General features: G+C 35.6%; 1 long non-coding RNA gene across 2 annotated transcripts in view; it reads right to left on the reverse strand.

Moving 5' to 3' along the window:
• Positions 1-237: 237 nt before the first annotated feature.
• The window catches only part of LOC108449779, a 58,607-nt gene continuing 32,740 nt past the window's right edge, over positions 238-26,104 (reverse strand). For both annotated transcript variants that reach the window (XR_001866070.1, XR_001866071.1), the window contains exons 4-6: positions 10,299-10,411; positions 9,487-9,652; positions 238-4,463 (exon numbers count right to left, since the gene is read on the reverse strand). This is a non-coding gene — a long non-coding RNA (uncharacterized LOC108449779). The remainder of the gene's footprint in view (positions 4,464-9,486; positions 9,653-10,298; positions 10,412-26,104) is intronic.

Raw genomic sequence — 26,104 nt, forward strand, 5'->3', positions numbered from 1 at the left:
TAAACAAAATTTGAAATTTGGAAGCATGGACAAGTAGCAATTATGATCCAAAAATCTTTTCTAGCTTTGAAAGTAACTGTTCCCCAGCTTTGCCTCATTCTCACTGGTAGCAATATTTTAACATCCCAGAACCCAGAAATGCTCGAATCTTAATCTGAACTAGACTACCAGCAGCAATGCTTATGAACCATGATAGAGATTTGGGAAAAGATCAGGGTACACATGATGAGGGCAGAGTCTTAGCTAATCTCCTTTATTTAGTCAATCATTGCACAGGAAGATTTCTAATAACTTTTGCATTTATATCTTTACAATGAACAATAATTCTTAGCCTTGAGTATACAAACTCACAAACCTGCAAAATCAAACCATAACACAGCAGTATGTTTCATGAATAGCAAAGCTATTTTTGGCCAAGCATCTAGTTTCACACCTTTCCCCATTTTTTATTTTATTCCTTCTCTATCTCTGCACAGTGGCATTCATGAGAACTAATTCACTTGACAATACAGATGGAGACAAACAAAAATAGTCATTTCAACATTCTAGTATTTCCCTGAAATATTTCTGAGAGAATCACAATAACGTATGTCATTACATATACAAAACACATGATTGTATGAGGTGCTAGAAAGGTTTTCCTGGCATGCGTATGTACTGACCTACATAATTCATGAATGGTGAAGAATAGGACCATTATATGCAGCAAAATGAAGACAGCATTGAATAATACCAAACTTCATAAGATGTCTGTAGCAAGCTTTGCAGTGAATCAAATAGATTTTATTCAAAGCTTAGAAAGTACAAGGTCAAACAGTTTATTAAAATGGATATATAATAAATAGATAGATTCATGCCCCGTACTGAAATTCATGCGAACTTCATTGGGTTAAGTGGTAGGTCCAGCTGTGTGAAAAATATCAGCATTTGGCCCCTTGCCACAAGTCATTTTAGTAACATCTCTATTATTTTTCCAAGGGCTGCCAGGGCAGTTCACAATGCAGAGCCAAATGATCCACCTCTTCCACTTCATGTTGTGCACCAGATGTTGATACATTTGCAGACACTAAGTGCCGTTTATTCCGTAAGGATATAGTTTCAGAGCAATGTGGCCCTCAGTGGTCTTTCCTGTTGTGCATCTATTTACTCCAGATAATGTCTAAAGAATCAAACTTTCTAATTTACTTCTCAGATAACAAATTGCTGTACTTTGGTGGCTGCAGCTGAAGAGTTTGCCTGTATGAAGGCATTAATAACATGTTAGTAAAAAACCTAAGTCAATTACTGTGTTTAAAAAAACAGGGTCCAGATATATTTCTCCTTAGGGTACCTTTACATTCTAGCAGAATAAAGGCGGCTATTTAAAAATGATTTAGGAAACAACCATGCCATTTCAGTTGTCATCCCAAAATATTTGTTAACAGGTAGAGTCTCAGTCAGCAGCAAATCATAAACTATATTAAATTATTCTGTTTAAAATTTTGAATTATGCTTAGTTTTACTGCACAGTTTTTTATAGTGGGTATATACATATAACTACAGCCACATTCTAGACTTAAGAATGTCAAACTGATACTAGAGATAGTGGGAAGTCATACACTCTGTATAAATGGGGAGTCACTTACTAACTGTTTAAGGGCCATGGAGGGGTATGCTGGGAAGAGAAACATTTAAATTAATGCAGGAAGGAGAAAGCCTTATGCTAATTAAAGTCCAGTCTCCAAATAAAACAGTAAATTTAAAGATAAATTCAGAAAGAAAGACTACATGGGTATAGATCTCCTAAAAACCAAGCAAAAAGTTTGGTTGTAAGAGCATCTTTGGCTAGGATGGTCTTCTAATATCCTTTGTTAAAATAGCAGTTCCATGAAAAACTTGCAGGCTGATGGAAAAAGACACCTTCTGATCTAATCTTTGTATATATTATACACAATATCCCTTTACCTTCACTTAGTTCTTTTCTAGAAAATTATGTTCTGCATATGACAAATAATTTTATGTGCTCAGGTTTTGCTTTTCCAGTCAGACTTCAAACTAACAGAGTAACAGTTACCAGCAAGCATTCCTTGACTTAAATGCAGCAAATTCAGATGCTGAGACACCATAACAACTGCCCTAGCTCCTCTGTGTGTCATCCACTCTAAGATAGTGAGAGCTTCTTTGAGGTGCATGGACCAAGCACCAGGAAAGCATGTACCAGAGTTAATAAACAAAAGGCAGAAACATTTTGAAAATACAATTGATGAAATTAATGGCTCTCTGGCATGCAGTAATATACTGGGGTACATGATTGAACTACAAGAGTCACAGGAAGGATGTCATAGTAACAGTCCTTGTGAATTCTTCCCGCCACTGTCTCTAAGCAAAGTAGGTTTTATTTTTCTGATAATGCAATCAAGGTTGATATAAAAACTTCAGAAATCAATGGATGATTCTTCTATAATGAATGATTTTCATATAAAATCCTTATCATCAAAAGTGGAAAAATATATGTAGCAAAATTTGAGAGATACCACTTCACAGGCAAGACCTGAAGGAGCAGAAATGTTATTTATTTTAATGCTGTACTATTCAATGATACAGAACTAAATTCTGTTTTATGGAAGTGTATCTATCAGAAAACCATATATTACGAAACTGAAAACATCAAATATAGTGGGCTTGTCATGACAATTAATGAAGGCAAAAATTTGCACTTAGAATTCATCTAAACTAATATTCCTCTACCGGGTAGTTCTCAGTGTGTCCTCAGAAGATCAATCAGCAATTCTTCATGGCAAAATCATCTTGAAGAAGTAGGCATTTATTTTCAAAATACGGATTTTAGCTCACAGATACATTAACAAGGTGTACTTCAGACTGCTGGAAACAAGTCCCCAGCTTGTAGATATACTACACTCTTAGCTTAAGCAAGGTGACAGTTAAGTACAGTCTACATGTGCAAATAAGTTCCCTATAAATAAATAAAGTACATGGCCCTGAAAGTAAAATGGTACCTTGTGTTCATTAACGAAACTCTCTATTATCACTCAGCTGCATAAAGAGGATCTTTTATAGTGGTAGGGTCAGAAGATCCGACATTCCAAAGGTGATACATCTGTGGAAGCCTTTCAAGCATTCAGACAAAGCACGTAACAAGCCTCCTAACATGACCACAAGTCTATTCTCTTTCTATCCCTAACTTGTTTTGTTTATTATCAGACCAGGTGTATTATAGCAATTAGAGGTTCTGATGCAACCTTACCTTAGAGAAATAAGCAAAAACAGCAAGTATGCTATTAATTCAAAGGTATATTTCTCTCTTATGAGGACCATCTGGTAAGTCAAAGGAAAATGTAGCTGAATGCTTATACTTTGAATAGAGTGACAGAATTAGTGCCAACTCCCTGGAAGTATTAGTGTTATAGTAAGAGGTTTTTCTGTACCTTTGTTTCCTTTGTGGGTCTGGAAGAGCACTTTGACATTTCACCATATGCACAGTGTATTATGTATCAAGGAACTAGTGGATATTACTGAACGGTTTTAGCTCATTTTGTTTTTCATAAAGGAAGATAGCTTTGCTATGATGCCGGCTCCTTTCACACAGATTTACCACTCTGCTATTTTATTCTCCTTTCACCTTGGAACAAAACGTTAATTTCATATCTCAGTGTAAATTAATTCTTTGGCATCACTAGCCTTGAAAGCCCTCTGGGGCCAGCTATTTTCAGCGCTGCCATTTTACAAGCATTGCAATCATGGATATATGACTAGGTAAACTGATAAATTGTGGTAGCTCTAAGAAGATTGAATATTTCTTGCACTTTACATGGCACATATGTTTTGCACAAATATTGTCTCATCTTTGTTTCTACTCGTCATCGTTCTAGAACTAATTAATTAATTGATTGATTGATTGTGTTAATTCACAGCAATTTTTTTATTCATAGCGATATTTTTTATCCACTGTCTTGCCAGGATCAGCAAAACAGCACTACTATAAAAAGTAGAAATCCTGGCAGGAACTCCACTTCTCTGACAATTCCTGTGTCTTTGTCTTTCTTTTAGAGCAGGTGCTAGCGCTGTAAAATAACAAAAACTTTTGGTCTGGAATGGACCTTGGGAGGGCATCTGGTTCAACCTGCAGCCTAAAACATGGTCAGTACTGAGTTCAGACCAGAATGTTTAGGATTTTTTATAGTCCAGACTTAAAATTTTCAAGGATGGAAATTCCCCCGCCATTCTGGAGATCTTGTTCTAAGATGTAAGATGGTAGGGCATGAACATGATTCACTGTGGGGGATTCGACTGGAGAATATAAACTCTTGCATTCAGACCTGATTTCCTGGCTCTAGGAAATCTTCTTTCCAGCAGACTAAGGACATCAATTTGTACTGCTGTAGTTCTTGTTACTGAATTCTGCAGGGATGATGAGCTCCATCATTAGAACCACACTGATTTTCTCCAACGAGTTTCCATCAGGACTAAAGGAGACAAGAAATACATTTCTTTGCTTTCCATCCAGAATCTTTTTCTTACTGAAAATATTTGCAAGATCATAGCTACACTATCTAAACAGTCCCCCCTTTCTGCAAGACTATGTAGTCTTAGAATTTATTTGGAGTGGATCCATGCTTCTCTGTTTCTCTGAAATATGTCTGTGAGGGATAAAAAGGTAAGAATGCCACAAACTCAGTTTGTGCCAAATATCCAGGTGATATTGGAAACCTGACTTTTTATTTTACTACAGGCATAATGCAATTTGTCTCGAGATTACCTTGCTTGGAAACAAAGTAAAAAGTTAAGAACTTTAGGAACTGTTTCTCTAATACTGATTCATTCTACATAGTATTAGGAATTAACTGAATGGTTTGACTGACAAACCTGCAAATCCTGAGCTCCACCTATAGCAAGTGAAAACACCACTACAAAATTGTTCAGATTTATGTAGCCTTAAAAATTGCTTTTAGAAAGTAAGGGTGATTATTGTTCACAACTCAGAAACCGTGTTAAGGGCCATGAATGAATACTGCAATTGAATCAGTTTGTCCCTTTTGCCATCAAGTCAAGAGCTGTTTTCTGTGTTGTATCAGCAGAGTTGTGAGCTGATAATGCATCATTTTTCAGGAGAAAGCTGCTTTTTGCAGTGGAAGATGTACTCTTTGTACTCTTCAAGGAACTCTAAGCTCAGGTCGAAATTTCCTCAATACTAGGTGCTCAGACAAGAAGTACAGTTCCCTGGTATATTGGAACAAAATGTTTGACATCAGTGCAGTAAATACACATGACAATTTTGTTTGAGGTGATCCAAAACAAAATATTTTTTCTGAATTTGTCCATGGAGAAAATTGTCGAAACCGAGTCTAAACTGCAAGTCGAACAAAAATGATCGATTTATTTAGACACCTGATTCAAGCAAGCCTTCAGCAAGCCTTCAGCTTAGTTTTTCGAGTACAGTTCTGTTGTAGTCCCTAGTAGTTGTTATAAATCAGACCTGAGGCCCTACCTAGTAAATCTCAGGTTGTGTACACAGAAAAACAAGACTACGCCCAGCAGCCATAAATGACCATGCATCTGCTTTATCCACAAGATATCTGTGTGTCAGAAATAGCAACTGGCTGTAGTTATGTGGGTGAGTGTTTCCATCAAAGACTGTCCTCTCTCTGCTGTCTTTTTCTGAATCCTTTACAGCATAGCTTCCAACCTGCACAGCAGAAGCAGCTCAGAAGCAGCAGCTCTATTTCACTTAAAATCACCTTTTTTCCTCAGAACATTGACATGCAGAATATACATCAAAAGTATTTTGCAATTAGCAGTCAGTATAAAACTGTATGAAATTTGAAACTTAAGATCATCACTTTTCTCAGGATCAGAACATCACCTCCCATATCAAGACAAAAAAGACTCCTTCTTTGACATGTTGTTGATGAAAATAAGCATAACCTGAATGTATGTGTTTTTAAAGAGCCACACACCCATCCCTGTCCCAGAAAATTAAAATCCAGCTGATCAAAACATTTTAGTGAGTAGCCAGTTTATACACTGAAGAAAAATGATAATATTAGTAAACTGGTAAATAGGATAGAATAGAATAGAATAGAATAGAATAGAATAGAATAGAATAGAATAGGAGTGAATATTGGTGTCACTGCTGATTTTTTTTCTCGCCATGGGAAATCTCAGGAACATATTTGAGCATCAATAAACCAAAAATCCTCAAGGAAAAAATTCCATATATGTCCTAATATCTGGTACCTCCTCCAGCAGGTAAATCAATAAAACATGAATTTTTTTATTCACATATTTAATTTAATTTCATCCCTTTCTGATTTTGTGTCCTTAATAGCCAAAACAATGCAAATTAATTTCTCGTTCCTTTCTAAATCTAGATAAATTAAGTAGTTTTTATTTTTCTCATAAATATATAAATTTTTCATATTGAAATAGGCAATAAAGGGGGGAATACTCTAGATTTAACTGAAATAAAAAATAAACCTCTTTTTCTTTGCAACAAAACAAAACAAAACAAAACATAACAAACAAAACAAAAAGGGGGGGGATTTGGAAAGAAAAAACAGTTTAACCTAGTAAAATCCCTTTCTCTAACTATGGTGCACTGATGCACTTCTGGTATTCTGTATTGTGATCCTCCTGAAAATAGAAACTTTATGTTTAATTGATTTATTTGTAATGATTCTGTCTTAGGGAAGAGACTCTTTGAAGCTGATTGATTACTGCAACAAGCTTAAGATTTCATACCACAAGAAACCTTTTTGTACTAATAAACAGTGGGACAATAAAGCTCTGGGGCATGGTGTTTCCCTTCACATTAAAGTGAGGATTTGCAACATAAGTATGTGAGGGACATAGTTTATGTGCTCCCAAGAAGCAGACATAATGAACTATTTCTTTTAATGGCAGATTATCCCTGTTTCTATTTCCTGGAGTGAAGACCTCGCAAATTGATGTATCTGTCCTCTGAGGTTTTCAGAGAGGCATTATGGCATTTTAAAATATTAATATGAGAGTACATTTAGCTGAAAGTAGCTAGCCTGGTAGTCTCTTGTGGCTGCCATACAGGTCACCAGAGACCTCCTGTCTCTCAAGGCAAATGATTTACTCTAAGTGTATCATTAAGATATACTTTTTTTGAATTTATGATAGTGCTTTCTTACAAAGTTATACCTTTTCTATAAAAATTTAAGCATTTTTATGCTATTTTCTCCCTTCACTCACTGTTCCTTAAAAACCTGGTCAGTGTCACGGGCAAATTGAAAGTGCCACCCCCTGCACTGCAATAGTGGGTCTGTGTTGAACACTGATTAGCTAGGACTGGATGTCACATCTTGTTATAACTTTACATAGCTGAAAAATTTCCTAGGAGATTTGAAAAGAACTGTAATTATTCCTCCAATGAAAAAAAAAAAAAAAAGAAGAAGAAAAAAAGAGAGATCTTTTTACTGTGAGGGTGACTGAGCACAGGCTGGAAGAAAGAGAGGAAGAGGGTAAGAGAGGAAGAGACAAAGAGACAAAGACAAAAAAAGAATGAGAGAATGAGAGAATGAGAAAAAGAATGAGAGAGAAAGAAAGAGAGAAACAGAGAGAAGAAAGAGAGAGAAAGAGAAAGAGAGAGAAAGAGAGAATGAGAATGAGAGAGAAGAAAGAAAAAAGAGAGAAAGAGAGAAAAAGAAAGAAAGAAAGAAAGAAAGAAAGAAAGAAAGAAAGAAAGAAAGAAAGAAAGAAAGAAAGAAAGAAAGAAAGAAAGAAAGAAAGAAAGAAAGAAAGAAAGAAAGAAAGAAAGAAAGAAAGAAAGAAAGAAAGAAAGAAAGAAAGAAAGAAAGAAAGAAAGAAAGAAAGAAAGAAGGAAAGAAAGAAAGAAAGAAAGAAAGAAAGAAAGAAAGAAAGAAAGAAAGAAAGAAAGAAGGAAAGAAAGAAAGAAAGAAAGAAAGAAAGAAGGAAAGAAGGAAAGAAGGAAAGAAAGAAGGAAAGAAGGAAAGAAAGAAAGAAGGAAAGAAAGAAAGAAAGAAGGAAAGAAAGAAAGAAAGAAAGAAAGAAAGAAAGAAAGAAAGAAAAAGAAAAAAAAACATCTCAAATGCAACAAATTTCTAGATTAAAGAAATGGAAAAATGTTGGAACCCTGGGTTTAGAGAATTTAGGTTTCTGGGATATAATAATATATATGTGTAACAATATGGAGGATTTGGGGTGTGGATTTGTTCTTCTTAATTAAAGACCTAGCAACAGATCAATTGAAAAGGTTTCCTCTTTTGGGAAATCTAATACTTTATATATGGTTGCCTATTTCACATTTTCTTCTACATGATATATGATATCAAGGGTGAGTCTGTGACCTTCAGAACTTCTGGAGGAGTATCATCTGCTCAGCTTAGTGTAATTAAAAAAGTCAGGAAAGCAGAAGATGTCATTTGTATTTGCTGAAATTGTATTGGATTTGGTACTTTCACGTTCATGTATAAACACACGCAGGTTTTGTCTTTTCACAAGTGGCAGAGTGTGATTCTTCCCACATATCTGTTCTTAGGAGATCATGGACATGATTGAGGAGATGAAGGCTTCACAAGGAGGTGGTTTTCTGAAAAGCAGTCCAAGGCTAGCTAAAATCCGTGTTTAACTCCACAAGGGTAGATCATCACCCAGAATATTAGAAACTAACTTAAGTACTGGTCTTTGTTTTCTGTCTTGAATTATTTAGGCCTAAACTGATCTAAGTAACATACTATGATAATGTAGTAGTTGAAATGTAGTTTTCCTATATAATACCACATTTGAAGCATACCTGTCAGATTTCTCCTCTATGTTACTGGTCTATTTCGGGTTAGTCATGTGCAGAAGGAGAGAAATACAGAGTTTATATCTCAATTTGTTCCAAAAATTTAAGCCTCAGAGAGAACAGCATAGTACTTGAATATACAATACATCTCTAAGAAAATAATCAAAATATGAATTAAGAAATAATTTTAAATCCTTCAATTCTAGCATAGTTCAAAACCATGTTGATAACCTGGGGCAGACACTGAAACTTTTGAGAAAGAGCACAGCACCCCCAACTCTTTGTCAGCTGATGCTTTGGTCCCAGGTATGTGTGCCACAGTTTTACTGCCCATTTCTTTAAGCACTAGTATCCTCTACAACATGTGCAGCAGAGAGCAGCAGATGGGCCTGTGCTAAAGGCGTAAAACCCTCGGGTGTCTGCATGCAGGAAAAATGTGTCCATGTGGCTTCATAGCAAGACATTAGATAGCTGCCACCTGCTCCTCCACACCACCACAAGGGTTAGCACTCTGCTGCAGAAGAGGATGGAGAGGGAGGTGGGGAATAGGTGCAGACAGCCATCCTAGATGATGTGCTCCCCTTCCAAAGCTGTGGGATTTTAGACAGCTGTACAGGTAATGCCAAAAGGCAACATCAACCTAAAATCCCTTGAACAGCACTGGGGAGCTTGCCACAGGCACAGCTGTGGCCACGAGCCCACCCCTGTTCCGATACCTGGGGCAGAGGTGGTACAGCACAAGCAGCCTGAGCCTTGTAGAGTGGCAGCATGTGGGTCCATGAGATGGTTTCCTGCTGGTTTTCCCAACTGTAAAACCCACCTGTGCTTGGCTCTATGCACTTTATCATCTGTACATCAGGAAGATTGCATTGCACTTCACATCTGTAGAGGAAAATTGAATAAATTTTTAGAACTGCCTGTTTTGACCTCTAAGACATGGTCAATGTTAATTTCAAGTTAATCTACACAGAGGTATTTCCAATTTTCAGTCGTCAGCTTTACATTCATGTGTGTAAGCAATATGATACAAATTGCAAATTTAAAATTATTTACCAGAGAATTTCATTTTTTTAATACTTTTAGCTATCTATTCTGACATGGTGTCAAAATCCTTACCAAAAAATGTAATAATGTCTAAAAAAAATCATGTCCTCAGATTGAACACAAAAATGAGTATGTATTTAAAAAACAGATTTTTGGCCCAATTATAAATTTTTGGGGCTTTTCTATTCTTTAGAGAAACTGAATGTTCTTTTTTATATTTTTGGTTTCACATTATTTTGACCCTTTTAGCTTTCAAAGAAACAAAGACTTTTCATTTTCTAAGTGGAAAAACACATTAAAGAAACAAAAAACACAGAAAGAGAGGGAGGAAGGTAGAAGTAAAAGACAAAGAAAATAAAAAGTGCAACAATCCTCAAAAGAAGGTTGGAATACTGATTCATGATAAAAACTAAACTATTCATACATTCAACATTTTTATAGAAGTTATCAAATAAAGCAAAAATTATGAACTCTCTAGACTTACACAGAATGATTTGCCAGTTTTCCAATTTTTGAGCAATTCCATTGATAAAAAGATATTTCGGATGGCTAAAAAACATTTCAGATAAGTGCTCTTTTCAGATGCCTTTAGAGAAACTGTAAGAGACAGAGTATTTCATTTTTGAGATTGTTTTATACATCATTTCATTTGCCTAGACACATCTGTATTTCTGTGTTAATTCTAATGGTTGGAAAAAACCAGCAAGGACCATAAATGTAATAGAAAGTCCTGAATAATACAGACAGTCCTACCCTTTAATTTACTCTTATTCAGTTGTTTGTCAGAAACTATTTTGAGAATGGTATTATTAAATGAATCTTAACCAGCATAATTCCATTTTCTATAACTAGAGAATACACATAACAGAAAGTGTAAAGGCTGCTGGATACTCTTGCAATTTTTTCCTCCATTTTCATGTACATACTTTTTGTGAGTTTTCTTTTTTTTTCATGATGGACTGTTCCAAATTTGGCTAATGACATATATATATATATATATATATATATATATGTTTTATATATAAGGGCACAAAACTTGATGATGTTGTTACTTCCCAGGAAATCACACAATGGTTCTGTTGGCAAACACTACAAATAATTTCCTTTTTTCTGTATTCTGGCTATGTCAATAGTGAATACAAATTACCTCGTTTAATGTCACATTTGAATTAGAGGAAGAAGTGGATATCTTAAGCAGTCTCCTTAAATATGATATGGGAAAAAGTAACAGTGATAGCTCCTGCAACGATAAGTATGAGTGCTCCACTTGCAGAACAGATAATACAGGGGTCTTGTCAACTGTAGCCAGTGGGACAGCAACTTCAGAGCACAGTCAGCCTCTTCTCGCTATAGTGAGGGAGCACTTGTATCTTCTGTCCGTCGAGTGTTTAGAGTGCATACTAAGTGATATTGAAAGGCTTTTTATCAGCAATCAGTTCAAATAAGTTAAGCACTTTACTTTCCTAATAACCAATCTTAAATTCATCTTTAAATTTAACTCTAGCCAGAAGGTTGAATGCTATCTTAAAGAAAAAAAAAAAACAAAGATAAAAATTACAAGAGCAGTGAGAACTAAAGAGACTATTAAAACTTGGTTTTGTTGTTTATTTGCCTCATACTTTCAAAATATTGGCAACAAAGGTACTTATGTCTGAGGTTATTGGTTTTTCCCTAAGTAACATATTTAATATTCAAGAAGAAAAAGCAAGTAAGTTTTCATTCTTTTACAAGGGAAATTATGCCTATGTACATATAAAAACTCTTTGTTTTTCATCAAATCCTTATTAGTGTCTTTTGTTTATCAAAGAAATAGAGATGCTCAATATCTTTGAGCAAGATTTCTCCTTCAATATTAGCCTTATCTTGAATCTGCGTTTGTAAGTCTGCTGCTGATTTAGCCCATAAAAGATGGTGCTACTGCAGGACTGTGGCTGCTTCTTGCCATTCTTTGGGTGGAGCAGCCAGCTTGTTCTGGACTTTAAAGGAGCTCTGCATATTCACCTTAGAGCTGAACCTGGTCTGTAGATGAGATCAGTCAAGTCTGTGCTTATAGACTTAGATTATTATAATGGAAATATTGTATGTTTGACAAGTCATCTTTAGTCCATAATTGAACTATTGGTTAGTACTCCATCAGTGAGAGTGATTAATTCCATCATTCCCCTATTGGAATAGTAAGAGCCTAAAGCTCCAGTGTGGTTTCAATATTCAAGTGGTTTCCGGCTGGATTCATCACCTAGTTTTAGTTGTCTTAAGCTGATGTAACCAGTATAATACATCTGTTTGTGCTCTTTCATAGCCAGTGGGGAGACTCAAGCATCTGAACAACAATCTATCCACGTAACTTTGACACCGATACTATGAAAGATGAAACTCCTTATCCTTTTGATTTCTATGGTGACTGTAGAAGAAAGCTGTAGAACTACCTTGGAACATTGTAGGAACTGAAGTTAAGTGGGATGAACCTGAGTCTTGCCTATCATGAAGACATTTTTTGACCTTAAATATCTATTTTTGGATTCTTGTGAGCGTGTTTCAATTGCCAATTTTATCTTCCTTAAAGAAAATCCCTGGAGAATGTAAACCAACACAACATTGACTTTAAAAAAGAGAAATATGTCTGTTCTACCAGTCTTCTACTATGTTCTACCAGTGTAAAATTAAACAGTTAATTTTTTAAAAATTACACATTTAAACTTCTTTTACAGATAAGGAAATACTAAATACATGGTCTATAGAATAGTTGTGTACCTAGTTTTAAAGCTGTAACTGGTCTTGGTAAAAAATTTTCAAACATCGAATCTATTATTTCAAATATATCAATCAAAATCTTCTCTAGATATAGTTGTGGTCAGTGCAATATCTCTTATTTTGCACCAAAACATGACAGAAGAATCAGTCAATCTCGGTGTTATACACCTCCATAGTCACACACTGTGCAAAATGAAATTTCTCAATACAGCTACTTACAGCTCTTATTTATAATATAAGGACTTTTCTCATTATATATCTAAAATTAATTTTTAATGTTATGAGATAGTGAAAATTTTGATATGGGTTTATTGAATTCGGGATCCATCACACTTAAGCACTTGACATATCTTTTCTATGCAAATTGTCTGAAAGGAACATAAGTCATTTTTAATAAATGTGGGGAAAAGGTCTGAGGTGAAATGAGGTTGGTGGTTGGGGCTCAGATTCTAATAAGATAAATTAAGGCTACTCGCTCAGCTAACACTCAGTGCAGTTGTCAGCACTCCTGGTTTTAAAAGGGAAAGAAGATCGAAGAAAAGATTTAAAGATGAATGAGCCAAGTGGGCTAAAACCCCCTCTCCTTTCAGTAGGCAGTGATTCTGCAGGGTCAAAGGTGAGGAGTGATGGGAAGAGTATTAAGAAATCTAGCAATTTAGAATGGAGATATATTCTCACAGACATGAATTATATCTTCAGAAGGTATAAATTTGGATTCAAAAGGGCTACTTTTTCCGGGCATTAGCAGAGAAAGTGGCCTGATCTTTGAACCTAAGTCTGGGTTTTCAAGTTTCCAATAAGTTTCCAAATTCTGGGGGAGAGCAATTATATCATGAAGTCCTGTAACCCATTCTCACACAGACCTCCACACCACTTCAGAGAGCTACATACATAAAAAGACCACAGAATGGGATCTTAAATTTTCAGATTTCATATTTGATAAATTACACCACTGAATCCATAGTGTTGATTCTCTACAGTGATGTTTATAGAGAAGCTGGTATAACACATATAAAGCACTGTAAATAGGTCAGGTCTTATTGTTTATTTTAACAAATGGATAGGTTTGCATTAGCATTGCAGAAAATGTATAAATATTGATTTGAAAACCTGCTGTGCACAATAGAAGAGCAACCCTTGTAACCCTTTTAGAGAAACCCAGCCATAAATAAAGTTCATCTCCATTTTTCAACAAAACAATTAATACATAATTCATCCCAAAAGTATTATCATGCCTATTGCTACCAACAGCAACTGAAGTATTCTAACACTGCTAACGCTACTCTGTGAAGACCATATTTATTTGTAAATCTGAAGGAGGGGTGTAATGGTATGTACTGCAATGGCATTTTATTTGTGGTGAGATCTATAAGGGTAACTTTTAATAGCTCTGCATGGGCTGAGTGCTAAAGGATGACGCTGACAAATGTTTGTATTATCTTGACCATGTGAAAACAAAATCAATAAATGCATTTTTGGAACTAAGGAAACAGTTATGTATTGTCTTAGGTCATGTATTGTTCATTTACTTTATATCTTCCTGTATGTTAAAAGCTCTGTACAAAAATATTAATGGTATACAGCTGTATACAATCAGAGTTTTTTCATTAAGTCAACTTTGTTTAAGTAGGATATTAACTAGTTGACTACAGCACATTTATAGTCACAATGACCAAAACTACCCAAAAAGTTTCAGAGATTCATTTCATTTTAGATGGATACCAGACATTATCTAAGCCTTCTGCTCTGGGAATTGGGTTTGACAGCTCACAAGCAGGACTTCTAGTTATATTGCCAGTTCTGTCCTGCTCTACCAGGACTGAAAGCAAGTAAGAAATAGCTAGCATCTCTTTATACAGTGTGAACAAAAGAGAGAAAGGGTACAGCGAAATTTTTCAAAGCTCCTTCCCATCCATGTGTAACAAGTTGTTTAGAACTGTTGCAGGTACCTGTCATGTCACAACCCAGGGGAGAACAACAAAGAGAACAGCAATCACATTAGTAAATCTTCAGGGCCACCAACTGGCTACTACATATCAATGGCAACATGTGTTGGTTGGAAGAGAAAAACCCAACAGAGAGATATCAAAAGACAAAAATTAGATACAGCTAGGGCTAAAACAAAACACCGCAATTATTGGATGTCCTAGTATCATTTGCCATAGATTGACATTTTGATAACTTATTGAAAAAAGCAAACTTTGATGGCAAAAGTCCTACTAAAGTTTGAAACAGAAAAATTTCTTCACTGAAAGGCTATTTTGTTTTACTGAAAGATATTTGCAAAACAATTCTTTAAAAAAGCCTTCTTGGCTTTGTTGAACAAAGCCTTCAGTACCTGGCTGCATTTTATCTTCTGCTCATTTATGACTAAAAGTTCGTGTGCAGATCAAGTAAATCAGAATTTGCTTTTCAGCCATCATAAAACAGAAGAGAACTGCATTTGCTACTCTGTGAACCTCAAAGTGTCAAACTGGCTGTAATAGGAGGGTTTTCATCTCTGCATTCACCAAACTCTAAAAAACAGTATGCTCTGTTTTAATGGATCCATTTCATACTTTCATACCATACAGAGAAACAGGAGGACGTGTCTAAAGGACAGAGGATTCCCTCATAAAATCTATAAATTTAATAAAACAAGTCCCATTTTGACATATTCAGGGTGAAGAGATGTTAGTGCATTTTTATGCAAGCACATACTGAAAATCTCACATTCTGAATAGTTAACTAAAGAAGAAGTAAAAGTCACATGTGTTAACAAGAGAATTTGATAAAGTTAAAGGTTTAGATTAAACTTCTTAAAGTTTTAGCATGGTCGAAATGTTGAAATATTGACACAGAAATGTGCATTAATGTTTGGAATTGAATCTTAGCTGTATCCTTCTCAGCTTATATCTTGAGAAGATATCCTTATATTAAAAAAAAGTAGTTGGATTGCAACTCTTTTTTTTACTTAGAAACATAAGTACTAGATTTGGCTTGATTTTATGGAGATTTACAAACCTTAAGATTGAAGAAGAATTGGACAAGTATACAGTTTCTATATGGCAAATTGTGTGAATATTTGAAATATAGCTGTCTGGCATCTGAGATAATTCCAAGCCTACAGTAATAAAACTTCAGTGACACTTGGGATTTTATTTTAAATTAGTTTATTTATTCTTATCTCTAGCACTTGAATTTGAGTGGTTTGTAACGTAAAAATAAATAGCACAATTTCCTGCATATGTGTTGTGCGTCCTAAGTAATGATTTTTTTAAAAGTCCTGAAGGTTCCTCTCCTATTCATTTAAAAATTTAATTTTCTGAGATATTTTTAAACAGAACACTAAATGTAATAGGTAAACCAAATATATTTGCACCTAAGACATGATGCAAGCTAGATGTATGTGTCTTGAAAATTTCCTGTGGGGTGGGGTGAGATTATTTGCTTTTAGCCTATGATGAAATTAATAATAAATATTTTTGAAATATGGGATGCCTTCATTTCATATATAAATAAAGGTAGAAGAATTTCACTCAAGACTACATTATTTCAGAGAGGGTTGAAATTTATTAAGGGGGAAATGAAAATAAATATGATGACAAAATGGAGCACTTGATTCAAGAAGAATTTCAAGAGTTTGAAAATTTCATTTTATTTAAAGAATCTAAAGAAGATTTTTCCTGGATGTGATTTTCTTTTGAAGAGATACTTGAATTCTCACCACATAATCTACTTCTTGGTTTTGGAAGAGTTCTTCTAGCCATCTTTCCAAAGGGAAGTTATATAAATAAAATACAATACCATTTTTCTCAGTACCAAGCAGTCTTTCCTATAAAAAGCACCCTGGTCATCACCAGTACTGTTCTTCCCCTCCTTTTAAATTAATTTTAAAATGTTTCTACCTTCTGCTAAAGCAACATAATTCTCCCTGACATGCTGCACCTTCAGTCATCTGATCTATACTGCACGAATATTGGTATGAGAGATAAACAGCTTCAAAAACACTGTTTTTTCCCTACCAGAACAGCAATAACTGCTGAAATTGTTCTGCACCCTCATACATAGATCAGTTAAGTAACTTCACTTTCTCCGTTCTTGTGGTGTTGGTGTAGGAGGAACTTCAATGCTCTAAAAAGCCTAGTTCAGGCAACCTGATTCCCTAGATAAATTATAGAACATGCATTCTGCATCAAGGCTTTGGCATGATTTTTACTTTTCGTGAAGCACTGACTGGATAGTCCCCTTCTCCCTGAGAAAGGCACAGAAGTATGAGTCCTCTGCTCCTGTTCCAGAAACCATTGCTGTATTTCTCTATGGGAGAAATTTCAAAGTACTGCATTTATTTTCCCATAAATATTTTATCAATCTGAAACTTCACTGGACTTTTAATACACAAATTTTTAGGAGGAAGCCTAATATTCAGAATTGGTTTTTCTTTCTTCTAAGATTTTCATACTGAACACATACCTCCAAAATGTCCTGCTTTCATTACAGCTTAATATTCAATTATATTGAATAATATTCATAGTTTATAGCAGAAAAAATTATCCTCTTCCTGTTTTGATAAGCAATACATTATGCTAAAATTCAGCCCAGAAGTGAAAGAATAAAACTGAAAAAACATGTAATTAAAAAAAAAAGAGATATTCTCATGTTTCAAGGTCTGTTAAATATGAAAAAGACTCTCTCTAGAGATATGATGGAATGATTTGAATGATTTAAATCTCATCTAGAGGGAACATAGGAATATTATACCACAGAGAATGACACAAAGAGATAGCTGAATGACCTTGTAGGTCTTCCCATCTAAAATTTCCCTTTCTTTGAAAGGACAGTTCTATTCAGCCATAACTGAGAGTTTTTCATAACTAAGATAAAAATTTATCCTCATATTTGATCCTAGTCATTCACAATGAGAAGAGGATACCTTTAGACAATATGTAGGAAGTTTCCGTGAAGTCATTGTGGTGGACATGACACAAAAAAGTAACTTAACCTGTAAGCTTAAGTTAAAACTTAAACTAAAAGTTAGCTGGAGATTTTCAGATGAAAATATTTCTTATATAGCACATCATAGGGTCAGAACTAAATGTGAATACTGCAGCAAGTGTGTATCAAATTACTGGACACCAGCTCTTCAGGTGCAATGAAATCTCATGGAGTGATTTGAATAGTTGAAATTTTTATAGTCAAAGGAAATATTTGCGTGTGTGCGCACACAGTTCTCCTATACAGTCAATAACAAAAGCTACTTTTTATGTGACTGCATTCATCTATGTCAATATATATAGGATTTTTGTCAGTAATCTAGCTTCTCCCAAGCAGGAAAGAGAAACAAACTAACCAATACGTCCTGAAATTATTAATAATATCACATTAAACCATCAAATGCTAAGGATTGTGAATGTGGCTGATTTAGGGTTCCAGTTCAGTAGATTTTTACTTATTTTTTAGCAGATTGCAGAAGATATATTTAAATACTAATCTTCTTCTTCAAAACATAACTTAAATTGGCTTTTAAGCAACAGATGATTCCAGTACTGCTTGAAATCTGTATTACCTCATGCTCAGATCCACCATATAAAGACAACTAATACAAATTCATGTTATCATTCATATAAAATTCTTATATATGTGCTATGTCTCCTGTATAGATATCACATAGAAGGAATATATGTACTCTTAGAGATAGATTCTATTTTTAATATTTTTAATCTCTGAACAGTTTCTGAATTTGCACTGACTGCATTCTTTCATAATTGAAAGGTTCCTAAAGATTTATCCTGTCACCTTCAATCTTCCTTTTGGAAGCATTACCATCATAACTTAAAATAACATTTCCTTAGTGATTTTCTCTAGCAAGAGCCTGTGTGCATGTCAAATCAAGTATGTCAAAGCAGGCTTCCATAGGATAAATTTCAGTCATTTTCAGCATCTCCAAAAAGGTGCTCATACAGACTTTGTTATTACTAATGCACTTCAATAATAAAAACAGAGATACGGCCATAAAGATTTCTTATGTGTTTTACAAAACATAAACAAGAGGATTGAGTACTATTTCCTTCATCTACTGGGAATAAACAGAAAACAGTAGTGGGTGTAATGACTACATACTGATTCAGAAAACAACATTAATAGTTTGCATGTGTAAAATTTCGCATAAATAAACAAATGAGTAACAAATGAGTGGATGGCTGGATTTGGAAGACAAGGAAGTTATTGCTGCATTAGGGAAGACTTAGATGAAAACATGAATTCAGACCTGCTGCAGCTAAAGTCAATGGGAGTATCATCCCTGACTTTCAGACTGAATTTCAAACTACCCTGCAGCCTAAAAACTTAAATGAAAAAAATGGAAATGGGTTAATGGAACAAATACATATGAACAAATTTTAAAAATAATTCCAAAATTTAGCATAAACCATTTTAATTTTAGCTGGAACTCTAATGACGTTAGAATATAAATTTAAGCAAGAAAACTATTTTTACATTTTACAAGCCATTACATTGTGAGGAGAGCAATGCAGACACTTTCTTTATGCATTCCTGATGCTTTGCTGTGGTTCACTAGAAGTGTTTTAGATTGGGTTTCCTTAATCATGACTACTCTATGCAGGAGTCAGTATGACACACCACCTCATTTCATATTCTGAAACAAAATTTAAAATGATCATAAAATGAAATTAAGTAGTGTACACTTGAAATTGTTGAGAAATGGTAGTTAAAAAGAATTAGCTGAAGGGTCTCATGTTTAGATAGTAAGCTAAATGTATGACGAGGGAAGAACCTTCCCAGCTGCTCCTGTTTCACAATGTGAGTATTGAACAATCTGACTTTTCTTTGTTTGTATCTTGAAGTTTGAATAATTAAACAATAGGTCATTCAAGCTCTGTTGTGTCATCAACTAATTACTACATTTATGCTTGTCAATAGCAAACCCACGGTAGTATTTTAAATTGCATTTATTGTGCTTTAGCTTAATGCTTACTGTTACTTTTCCTCCACATTTTTTCCCATCATGAAAATTAACCCACAATATATCTTTCTGGAAAGAAAATAAACAGCTCCCTTGCCAAGCCTTTCATTACACTGTTGCTTTCCATCATGAATTGTGGTCTAACAGTAGCCTAGTAAAAAGCCAGGGCCTTTGAAGTGTTGTGCTAATTTGATTAATACATAGTTACATCCTGTTATGATGCACTTTGCCTTATGCATTTTAAATGGAAAATGCAGAGTGGATTACATTTGTGTTAAAAACACAGCATACTAAATGAACAGCATTGAAAGTGGTCTATAATAACAAGAACTGCAACCACTTTAAACATGTAAAAGGTTATTGCTTGCAGGTTAATGATAATTGTACCAAAATGCATGATTTTATAACAATTAAAAGGTCAATATAAATACTAGTGAGAATCACACAGCTGTAGTGGGGAGTACGTGATTTAAATTCCTTGAATAAAACAAATGAAGTATTCAGAAAAATTCTCTGAACAGCGTGTCCTTCTACTGATCCCCATAAGTACTTTGGGGCTTGAAGTCATTGTTAAGTCACCTTCCATCCTAACAGAAAAGAATTTTATGTGCTTTTCCTTTCTGTTTAAATGAAGACTTAAATTCAGCTTCTGTATTGGTTTATATAAGTTTTCTGTCTCCTAACAGGAGACACTATTACACTGAACTATTACATATACCAGCTTTGGTTTTTTCACTTATCTTTTCAATAAGTTAAATGCATTGTTTTATCATAATACTTTGAGATACCCATAATCACCACAGAATAAGAAATAGATTAAATTTCAAGTCTACTTGATTTGAGCAAATCTGACTTTGTGCTTTAAGTGTGCATCAATATGCTTTAAAGAGTTACATTATTATTGCACCTACTAAATTTTCTAGCAACTCAGTACAGTAAAATTGTTTTCAGAGCCAGGAGGAAACACTCATCAGAACACTGTCCTTTTATGTACTTGTGCTAAAACAGATAAAATATTAACAATCAATGATGACCCCAAAAACCTAAGTATACTGTTAAAAATTACAGTTATTGATTATGATTTGCACAGGAACTGCACTCAGATTGTGTTTCACTTTTTACAGCTCTGCTTGAATGCAGAAAGGTACTATTCTATTAACTTATTGTTTTTCCATATATTTCAATCTTTGGTGTCATTATATTTCTTACTTGCTTGATCTTCAAAGCTAATCTGGCACCTCTTTTTTTATATATTTTAGCTGAAAAAACCCATATGGTGGAACATAGTATCATTATTGAAGAAGAAGTCCAGCAAATGACAAAGAATTGGATTAAAAAACAATAAATCACTAAGAAGTACAATAAAATGTGGGGTTTATTTCTGCCTTTTGTATGGATTTGTTGGCAAATTCAAGGTGGCAGACACTTGTTATTCCATCTACCTCCCTCCAGGGAGAGACAGCATGTCTGCATGTGTTTCTAATTTATTTTTAAACAGTTTAATTAATGCTTCTTACCTATTCATTTGAAAAAACATAGTCATAATGTATAATTTGTATTCCTGAAATCCTGTTGAATTGCTTTCTTTACTCAGTACAGACTTCTCGGTTCAGTTTTATTTAGTCATTAAATAATGCTGTCCAAACTTTTTTCTTAGAAAGTTTTCATATGTTTGCAGTTTTCTCAAAGTTTACTCTATCTTTCACTAGGCAATTGTTATACTGTTAACTGTTACTTAATCTCAGAAGAAATATCCACCATCATGTTTTAAACCTATTTCTAAGTTTTCTATTTTTTTCTGTATTTCTTAGTAGCGTATCATGCAATGGTGATGGAAACCATCTATGGAGCTGACTGAGAGAATACTTTTAAAAATATTTATAATTCCAATTATTTAGATAAGGAAATCCTACTCTGATCAGACTGCAACATCTGCTGTAAAAATGCAGTGAAGTCAGCTGCAAGACCTTTCCCTTTGCCTACCTGGGTTATTGGATCAGAATCAGAAAGTACTATTTTCTCCTTTTCTGGCATTTACACTGTGCATTGCACTGGCAATATACAGAGGAGAAAAACCCTCACCTATCTTCTGAAAAATCTTGGATGCAGTTCTACACCAAGAAAATGAAATTTGTCCTTTTTTTCTGGTTCTTACTGTCATTCCTTTGCAAACTTATAAATTATGTAATGCCCTTATATAATGATACTTTTGAGCATTTCTTTTACTCCTCATGAGATTTTAAGAATAAGACAAATCTGTCATCCTACTATACATCACAGGTATGCTGGCAACACAGTTAATCTTTATTTCATCATCACTCAGTAGTATCATCTAAAGCTAATAATGCTTACTGAAAATGTGACTGTCTCAGATTCCAGTCCTTAATGAATAACTTAAAATAATAGTACTAAGTGGAGGCTCTGGTTCACAGTATGAATGAATAGAACACTTTTATAACAGCCTAATATATTACAAAACATTGTAAAGCAGGACCAATGCATTTTAAAATTTAACTGAGATTTTAATTTTTCATAGAAACTTTGAAAGGTATTTCAAGAAAGCCAATAAGCAAAATAATTCTGAATAGATTAATTGCATTTTTAATTATGATTATGACCAGCAGAGAGATCTGAACAGCAAAAGTTTATTATTTTATACAGTCAAATCTTTATAAAACCATTTTATCTTACCAAAAGTGACATTGATTTCTGACCTTGAAAGAGGACAATGAGCTGAGTGTGACTGATAACCTGGGAAAAGATTCTCCTCCTCATACCCTCCTGTTCTGTCTTCAAAGAAGATTTAGAATATGCCTGAAGAAATAGGGTTGAACTTGGAAACCATCGAAAGTATTCAAAAATCATCACCAATAGCCTTGATAATATGAATTAAAGGAGAATGATATGTTGTTGGTCAATGAAATCACTTGGAGAGTGATCAGTCATAGTTTTCATCTGAAAATTAAGAATATTCACCCAGGAAATACTAGGTGTATTCTTTATCATTTGCATTATAAGTCTGAATGTTATAATAACATCAATGTTATTTTAAAGACCTTTGAAAGGCCACACAGAGTAGAATAATATTTCTTGTCTCTTAATCACATTCAATACATAACTCCCACCAAAATTTTCAATCCTGAGGTTCTGAAAGAATTGAAGACCAGGTGGATCACAATATTTTTACACTATATCAGTGGACAGATGCATTGCAGTTTCTTACATCTCAGAATTTCTCAAACCAGAGCCTTTAAGATTAGTCACTCTTTTCACTAATGCCTTTGCAACATTTTTCCAGGGAAGCCTTTTGGAGAAATATGTGAAAATCATTCTGAGACTCAACACAACTTGCTGTAACCAGATAAGGACTTTGAGTAATCCTTCATAATCAAAGACAAAATTCATATTCTTTCGTAATGGAATTTCCATTCTGAACTACTGAAATACAAATATAAACAGTACACAAAATAATTATACTCATTAAGGATTAATAACCAGATCTGTCACCATACTACCCATATATCTGAAGGGAAACTAAACCAAACCTTCATAGATTAAAGTTTGCATACCTGATACGTCCAATGAATGGCTTATTTTGTCTGTAATTGAGTTAGACCCTACTGCTTATATGCAGACAGAGAGATTCTTGCATTCACTTTGAGTTGTGCTGCTTCAGCAAAGCTCTCCAGAAGTGCTGCAAATCTGCAAAATAGAAGCCTTATCTGCTTCTTCAATGATTCAGGTTGGCAGTTCCCTACATGAAATGCTCATTACCAAGTAACACAGCTAATCTAGGATTTCCAACAGAAAGCACTAGAAAGGTAGGCATGAAGATTAAAGGATTTTCAAACCCACACAGGGAAAGGGACTTACTTAATTTTTTAAAATAGTTATGAGCTATAAGTGAATATGGAAATTGGTCCTGAACTTTTTCTGATTATTTAAACAGATAGTTTAACACTGAATGTTTTTTATTCCTATCACTAGAAGTACAAGCTTAATGATATTTATCACTTGCATTGGTAAAAGGGGTATAAAAAAGAGTATAAAATAACAACCAATCTTTCCCCTTTGTTATTTTATAAGGAACTTTGAAAAAATATTTATTGGATGTAGGGGGAAACACAGTGAAAAAGGATGAAGAAAACACAGAGAAAATGCCTTCTTTTCCTCACTTTTTAATAGTAAGATCAACTGGGTTCTGAGTACTAAGCCCCCTAAGCTGGAAGACAGGTCCAGGGAGCAAATGAAGCCCATAATCCAAGGCTACATAGTCAGCGATGTCCTGCACCACTTAGACACACACAGATTTATGGGGCCAGAGGGGATCCTCTCAAGGATACTTAGGGAGGTGGTGGAAGTTCTCACTGAGCCACTTCTCGTCATTTATCAGCAGTCCTTGTTAACTGGGGCGATCCACTTGGCCAGATCTTGGCAAATGTGACTTCCATCTGAAAGGGCAGGAAGGAGGATCCTGGGAACTATAGGCCTGTCAGCCTGATCCTGGTACTGGAGCAAGGCCAAGGACAGGTCAACTTGAGTGGCATCACATGACACATGCAGGACACCCAGGGGATCAGGCTCAGCCAGATGGGTTTATGAAAGACAGGTCCTGCTTGGCCAACATGATGTCCCTCTATCACCAGCTGACCAACAGAATGCATGAGGAAAAGGCTGTGAATGTTGTCTGCCTGGACAGCAGTCAAACCTCCAACAATGTTTCCACAGCATTTTGCTGGAGAAACTGCCTGCTCATGGCTTGGGCAGGTGCACTCTTCACTGAGTTAAAAACTGAATGGATGGCCAGGCCCAGAGTGAATGAAGATAAATCCAGATGGTGGCCAGTCACCAGCAGCGTTCTCCAGGGCTCAGTACTGAGGACAGTCTGTTTAATGTCTTTAATAATGATCTGGATGAGGGGATCAAGTGCACCCTCAGTCAGTTTGTAGATGACACCACATTGGGTGGGAATTTGATCTGCTGGAGGGCAGGAAGGCTCTGCAGAGGGATCTGGACAGGCTGAATCCATGGCCTGACGCCAATGGTGTGAGGTTCAACAAGGTGAAGTTCCAGGTCACGACTCTTCAGTCACACCAATCCCAGGCAGTGCCACAGGCTGGGGCACAGTGGCTGGAAAGCTGCACAGTGGAAAAGGACTTGGGGGTGCTGGTGACAGCAGCTGCACATGAGCCAGCAGTGCCCAGGTGGCCCAAAAGGGTGATGGCATCCTGGCCTGGATCAGCAATAGTGTGACCAGCAGGACCAGGGCATGGATTGTTTCCTTGTACTGGCACTTGTGAGGCTGCACTTCAAATCTGGCGTCCAGTTTTGGGCCCTTCACTCCAAGAAAGACACTGAGGTGCTGGAGTGAGTCCAGACAAAGACAGCAGAGTTGGTGAAGGGTCTGGAGCACAAGTCTTATGAGTGACTAAGGGAACTGGGGCTCTTAAGCCAGGAGGAAAGGAGTCAAGAGAGAGAGAGAGTGCTTTTAATTCTCTACAACTACCTGAAAGGAGGTTGCAATGAGGTGGGGGCTCAATCTCCTCTCAGAGAACAAATTGTGCCAGAGGAGATTCAGACTGGACATTAGAAAAAATTTCGTGATGGAAAGTTTAACAGTCTGCCCAAAGGAGTCACCATCCCTGGAGGTATTTAGAAGATATGTAGATGTGGCACTTCAGGAAATGGTTTAATGTTGGACTTGGCAGTGTTGGGTCAAAAATTGGATTAGATGTCTTTAGAGGTCTTTTCCAATCTAAGTGATTCCGTGATTCTATGAATGTACCACTTGGCCCTCCAGTTCTTTATCAGCCTATAGTAATATTTTTCTGCAGAAGTTTCCCGAACTGAGTCTACTCTTAAGACTCTTTTTTTCTACTTCCATTACCTGGTGCCTCAAGAGGAAACATAACTTTACTTCTGAAGTACCTCAACATTCAGTTAAGATATTCAGATGGGACACCATGCCACAGGATTTAAAAACAAACAAACAAAATTTTGAGACTCAGTCACATAAGTTTGGCACGTGTTACAGTGCAGATACTGCAACACACTGCATCAGACAACGAGGCTCATGGAAAGAAATATATATAGACTGATTCTTGATAGATGTTTCAGAGAGATGTTTATTTCTCCAGCCACATGGCTGGAGCTCTGCCAAGGAACTGCTGCACTCACAGGACCCAAGGGTCCTTCCCTGCACAGGGGAACACAAAACAACCAATGGGGAACGAGGCTGACCAGGGGCTCAGGAAACCCCGTGCCTCCCCCTCAGGGCCCCTCTCCCAGGGCTACATGGCAGGGGGAGGGCCCCAACATTTCACCCGTTTATTTTTAACAAAAAGAGATTTAAAACTTAACATTGAAAACAACTGGATAAACATGAGATAACAAGGAGAGTTTCAAAACAAAACAAGCCACCCTCCTGAGTCTTTAAATGTCCAAACAGATTCTCTGGAACATCTTAAGGCTGACAGAAGGGAAACAGGACTCTCTGGGCAAGCTCTGTGGGGAAACTGAGGCAGGAGAGGGTTTAATTTCTTCCCTCCCCCTTTTCATTCCCCCCGGGCATCGGAGAG

This window comes from Corvus brachyrhynchos, unplaced genomic scaffold (assembly GCF_000691975.1).
Source record: "Corvus brachyrhynchos isolate BGI_N302 unplaced genomic scaffold, ASM69197v1 scaffold324, whole genome shotgun sequence".
Taxonomy (NCBI): domain Eukaryota; kingdom Metazoa; phylum Chordata; class Aves; order Passeriformes; family Corvidae; genus Corvus; species Corvus brachyrhynchos.